A 6,000-nucleotide genomic window follows, 5' to 3' on the forward strand; every position below is an offset into this window, starting at 1 on the left:
GTCTACGTTTGAACTTTGAGGTGGCAAGACAAGCAAGCAGCCCCAGTCTCTGTGCCTCTGTGCAAGCAGTGCCATGGGCAGATGAGGCTGAGCAACAGCTTTCCAGGCTAGCCCCTTCTGGCTGCCAGCTACCTGCAGACGTTCGCATTTTAAGAGCAGGGCTGCGAAAGGAGCCTGGCAGGGACACAACCATTCCCAGTCTACGTTTGAACTTTGAGGTGGCAAGACAAGCAAGCAGCCCCAGTCTCTGTGCCTCTGTGCAAGCAGTGCCATGGGCAGATGAGGCTGAGCAACAGCTTTCCAGGCTAGCCCCTTCTGGCTGCCAGCTATCTGCAGACGTTCGCATTTTAAGAGCAGGGCTGCGAAAGGAGCCTGGCAGGGACACAACCATTCCCAGTCTACGTTTGAAGTTTGAGGTGGCAAGACAAGCAAGCAGCCCCAGTCTCTGTGCCTCTGTGCAAGCAGTGCCATGGGCAGATGAGGATGAGCAACAGCTTTCCAGGCTAGCCCCTTCTGCCTGCCAGCTATCTGCAGACATTCAGAATTTCGGAGCAGGGCTGCGAAGGAGCGTGGCTGGGACAACCCACATTCCCCACAAGCGTTTGAAGTTTCAATTGGCAAGATAAGCAAGAAGCCCCATTCTCTGTGCCTCTATGCGAACAGTGCCATGGGCAGATGAGGCTGAGCAACAGCTTTCCAGGCTAGCCCCTTCTGGCTGCCAACTATCTGCAGACATTCGCATTTTAAGAGCAGGGCTGCGAAAGGACCCTGGCAGTAACACCACCGTTCCCAGGCTACGTTTGAAGTTTGAGGTGGCAAGACAAGCAAGCAGCCCCAGTCTCTGTGCCTCTGTGCAAGCACTGCCATGGGCAGATGAGGCTGAGCAACAGCTCTCCAGGCTAGCCCCTTCTGGCTGGCAGCTATCTGCAAACGTTCGCATTTTAAGAGCAGGGCTGCGAAAGGAGGCTGGCAGGGACACCACCGTTCCCAGGTTACCTTTGAAGTTTGAGGTGCAAGACAAGCAAGCAGCCCCATTCTCTGTGCCTCTTTGCGAGCACTGCCATGGGCAGATGAGGCTGAGCAACAGCTTTCCAGGCTAGCCCCTTCTGCCTGCCAGCTACCCGCAGACGTTCGCATTTTAAGAGCAGGGCTGCGAAAAGAGCCTGGCAGGGACACCACCATTCCCAGGCTACGTTTGAAGTTTGAGGTGGCAAGACAAGCAAGCAGCTCCAGTCTCTGTGCCTCTGTGCGAGCAGTGCCATGGGCAGATGAGGCTGAGCAACAGCTTTCCAGGCTAGCCCCTTCTGCCTGCCAGCTATCTGCAGACGTTCGCACTTTCGGAGCAGGGCTGCGAAATAAGCCTAGCAGGGACACCACCATTCCCAGGCAACGTTTGAAGTTTGAGGTGGCAAGACAAGCAAGCAGCCACGTTCTCTGTGCCTCTGTGCAAGCAGTGCCATGGGCAGATGAGGCTGAGCAACAGCTTTCCAGGCTAGCCCCTTCTGGCTGCCAGCTACCTGCAGACGTTCGCACTTTCGGAGCAGGGCTGCGAAAAGAGCCTGGCAGGGACACCACCATTCCCAGGCTACGTTTGAAGTTTGAGGTGGCAAGACAAGCAAGCAGCTCCAGTCTCTGGGCCTCTGTGCGAGCAGTGCCATGGGCAGATGAGGCTGAGCAACAGCTTTCCAGGCTAGCCCCTTCTGCCTGCCAGCTATCTGCAGACGTTCGCACTTGCGGAGCAGGGCTGCGAAATAAGCCTAGCAGGGACACCACCATTCCCAGGCAACGTTTGAAGTTTGAGGTGGCAAGACAAGCAAGCAGCCACGTTCTCTGTGCCTCTGTGCAAGCAGTGCCATGGGCAGATGAGGCTGAGCAACAGCTTTCCAGGCTAGCCCCTTCTGCCTGCCAGCTACCTGCAGACGTTCGCATTTTAAGAGCAGGGCTGCGAAAGGAGCCTGGCAGGGACACAACCATTCCCAGTCTACGTTTGAACTTTGAGGTGGCAAGACAAGCAAGCAGCCCCAGTCTCTGTGCCTCTGTGCAAGCAGTGCCATGGGCAGATGAGGCTGAGCAACAGCTTTCCAGGCTAGCCCCTTCTGGCTGCCAGCTATCTGCAGACGTTCGCATTTTAAGAGCAGGGCTGCGAAAGGAGCCTGGCAGTAACACCACCGTTCCCAGGCTACGTTTGAAGTTTGAGGTGGCAAGAGAAGCAAGCAGCCCCAGTCTCTGTGCCTCTGTGCAAGCACTGCCATGGGCAGATGAGGCTGAGCAACAGCTCTCCAGGCTAGCCCCTTCTGGCTGGCAGCTATCTGCAAACGTTCGCATTTTAAGAGCAGGGCTGCGAAAGGAGGCTGGCAGGGACACCACCGTTCCCAGGTTACCTTTGAAGTTTGAGGTGCAAGACAAGCAAGCAGCCCCATTCTCTGTGCCTCTTTGCGAGCACTGCCATGGGCAGATGAGGCTGAGCAACAGCTTTCCAGGCTAGCCCCTTCTGGCTGCCAGCTACATGCAGACGTTCGCATTTTAAGAGCAGGGCTGCGAAAGGAGCCTGGCAGGGACACAACCATTCCCAGTCTACGTTTGAACTTTGAGGTGGCAAGACAAGCAAGCAGCCCCAGTCTCTGTGCCTCTGTGCAAGCAGTGCCATGGGCAGATGAGGCTGAGCAACAGCTTTCCAGGCTAGCCCCTTCTGCCTGCCAGCTATCTGCAGACGTTCGCACTTTCGGAGCAGGGCTGCGAAATAAGCCTAGCAGGGACACCACCATTCCCAGGCAACGTTTGAAGTTTGAGGTGGCAAGACAAGCAAGCAGCCACGTTCTCTGTGCCTCTGTGCCAGCAGTGCCATGGGCAGATGAGGCTGAGCAACAGCTTTCCAGGCTAGCCCCTTCTGGCAGCCAGCTACCTGCAGACGTTCGCATTTTAAGAGCAGGGCTGCGAAAGGAGCCTGGCAGGGACACAACCATTCCCAGTCTACGTTTGAACTTTGAGGTGGCAAGACAAGCAAGCAGCCCCAGTCTCTGTGCCTCTGTGCAAGCAGTGCCATGGGCAGATGAGGCTGAGCAACAGCTTTCCAGGCTAGCCCCTTCTGGCTGCCAGCTACCTGCAGACGTTCGCATTTTAAGAGCAGGGCTGCGAAAGGAGCCTGGCAGGGACACAACCATTCCCAGTCTACGTTTGAACTTTGAGGTGGCAAGACAAGCAAGCAGCCCCAGTCTCTGTGCCTCTGTGCAAGCAGTGCCATGGGCAGATGAGGCTGAGCAACAGCTTTCCAGGCTAGCCCCTTCTGGCTGCCAGCTATCTGCAGACGTTCGCATTTTAAGAGCAGGGCTGCGAAAGGAGCCTGGCAGGGACACAACCATTCCCAGTCTACGTTTGAAGTTTGAGGTGGCAAGACAAGCAAGCAGCCCCAGTCTCTGTGCCTCTGTGCAAGCAGTGCCATGGGCAGATGAGGATGAGCAACAGCTTTCCAGGCTAGCCCCTTCTGCCTGCCAGCTATCTGCAGACATTCAGAATTTCGGAGCAGGGCTGCGAAGGAGCGTGGCTGGGACAACCCACATTCCCCACAAGCGTTTGAAGTTTCAATTGGCAAGATAAGCAAGAAGCCCCATTCTCTGTGCCTCTATGCGAACAGTGCCATGGGCAGATGAGGCTGAGCAACAGCTTTCCAGGCTAGCCCCTTCTGGCTGCCAACTATCTGCAGACATTCGCATTTTAAGAGCAGGGCTGCGAAAGGACCCTGGCAGTAACACCACCGTTCCCAGGCTACGTTTGAAGTTTGAGGTGGCAAGACAAGCAAGCAGCCCCAGTCTCTGTGCCTCTGTGCAAGCACTGCCATGGGCAGATGAGGCTGAGCAACAGCTCTCCAGGCTAGCCCCTTCTGGCTGGCAGCTATCTGCAAACGTTCGCATTTTAAGAGCAGGGCTGCGAAAGGAGGCTGGCAGGGACACCACCGTTCCCAGGTTACCTTTGAAGTTTGAGGTGCAAGACAAGCAAGCAGCCCCATTCTCTGTGCCTCTTTGCGAGCACTGCCATGGGCAGATGAGGCTGAGCAACAGCTTTCCAGGCTAGCCCCTTCTGCCTGCCAGCTACCCGCAGACGTTCGCATTTTAAGAGCAGGGCTGCGAAAAGAGCCTGGCAGGGACACCACCATTCCCAGGCTACGTTTGAAGTTTGAGGTGGCAAGACAAGCAAGCAGCTCCAGTCTCTGTGCCTCTGTGCGAGCAGTGCCATGGGCAGATGAGGCTGAGCAACAGCTTTCCAGGCTAGCCCCTTCTGCCTGCCAGCTATCTGCAGACGTTCGCACTTTCGGAGCAGGGCTGCGAAATAAGCCTAGCAGGGACACCACCATTCCCAGGCAACGTTTGAAGTTTGAGGTGGCAAGACAAGCAAGCAGCCCCAGTCTCTGTGCCTCTGTGCAAGCAGTGCCATGGGCAGATGAGGCTGAGCAACAGCTTTCCAGGCTAGCCCCTTCTGGCTGCCAGCTATCTGCAGACGTTCGCATTTTAAGAGCAGGGCTGCGAAAGGAGCCTGGCAGGGACACAACCATTCCCAGTCTACGTTTGAAGTTTGAGGTGGCAAGACAAGCAAGCAGCCCCAGTCTCTGTGCCTCTGTGCAAGCAGTGCCATGGGCAGATGAGGCTGAGCAACAGCTTTCCAGGCTAGCCCCTTCTGCCTGCCAGCTATCTGCAGACATTCAGAATTTCGGAGCAGGGCTGCGAAGGAGCGTGGCTGGGACAACCCACATTCCCCACAAGCGTTTGAAGTTTCAATTGGCAAGATAAGCAAGAAGCCCCATTCTCTGTGCCTCTATGCGAACAGTGCCATGGGCAGATGAGGCTGAGCAACAGCTTTCCAGGCTAGCCCCTTCTGGCTGCCAACTATCTGCAGACATTCGCATTTTAAGAGCAGGGCTGCGAAAGGACCCTGGCAGTAACACCACCGTTCCCAGGCTACGTTTGAAGTTTGAGGTGGCAAGACAAGCAAGCAGCCCCAGTCTCTGTGCCTCTGTGCAAGCACTGCCATGGGCAGATGAGGCTGAGCAACAGCTCTCCAGGCTAGCCCCTTCTGGCTGGCAGCTATCTGCAAACGTTCGCATTTTAAGAGCAGGGCTGCGAAAGGAGGCTGGCAGGGACACCACCGTTCCCAGGTTACCTTTGAAGTTTGAGGTGCAAGACAAGCAAGCAGCCCCATTCTCTGTGCCTCTTTGCGAGCACTGCCATGGGCAGATGAGGCTGAGCAACAGCTTTCCAGGCTAGCCCCTTCTGCCTGCCAGCTACCCGCAGACGTTCGCATTTTAAGAGCAGGGCTGCGAAAAGAGCCTGGCAGGGACACCACCATTCCCAGGCTAAGTTTGAAGTTTGAGGTGGCAAGACAAGCAAGCAGCTCCAGTCTCTGTGCCTCTGTGCGAGCAGTGCCATGGGCAGATGAGGCTGAGCAACAGCTTTCCAGGCTAGCCCCTTCTGCCTGCCAGCTATCTGCAGACGTTCGCACTTTCGGAGCAGGGCTGCGAAATAAGCCTAGCAGGGACACCACCATTCCCAGGCAACGTTTGAAGTTTGAGGTGGCAAGACAAGCAAGCAGCCACGTTCTCTGTGCCTCTGTGCAAGCAGTGCCATGGGCAGATGAGGCTGAGCAACAGCTTTCCAGGCTAGCCCCTTCTGGCTGCCAGCTACCTGCAGACGTTCGCACTTTCGGAGCAGGGCTGCGAAAAGAGCCTGGCAGGGACACCACCATTCCCAGGCTACGTTTGAAGTTTGAGGTGGCAAGACAAGCAAGCAGCTCCAGTCTCTGGGCCTCTGTGCGAGCAGTGCCATGGGCAGATGAGGCTGAGCAACAGCTTTCCAGGCTAGCCCCTTCTGCCTGCCAGCTATCTGCAGACGTTCGCACTTGCGGAGCAGGGCTGCGAAATAAGCCTAGCAGGGACACCACCATTCCCAGGCAACGTTTGAAGTTTGAGGTGGCAAGACAAGCAAGCAGCCACGTTCTCTGTGCCTCTGTGCA

This window comes from Opisthocomus hoazin, chromosome 21, assembly GCF_030867145.1.
Source record: "Opisthocomus hoazin isolate bOpiHoa1 chromosome 21, bOpiHoa1.hap1, whole genome shotgun sequence".
NCBI lineage: Eukaryota > Metazoa > Chordata > Aves > Opisthocomiformes > Opisthocomidae > Opisthocomus > Opisthocomus hoazin.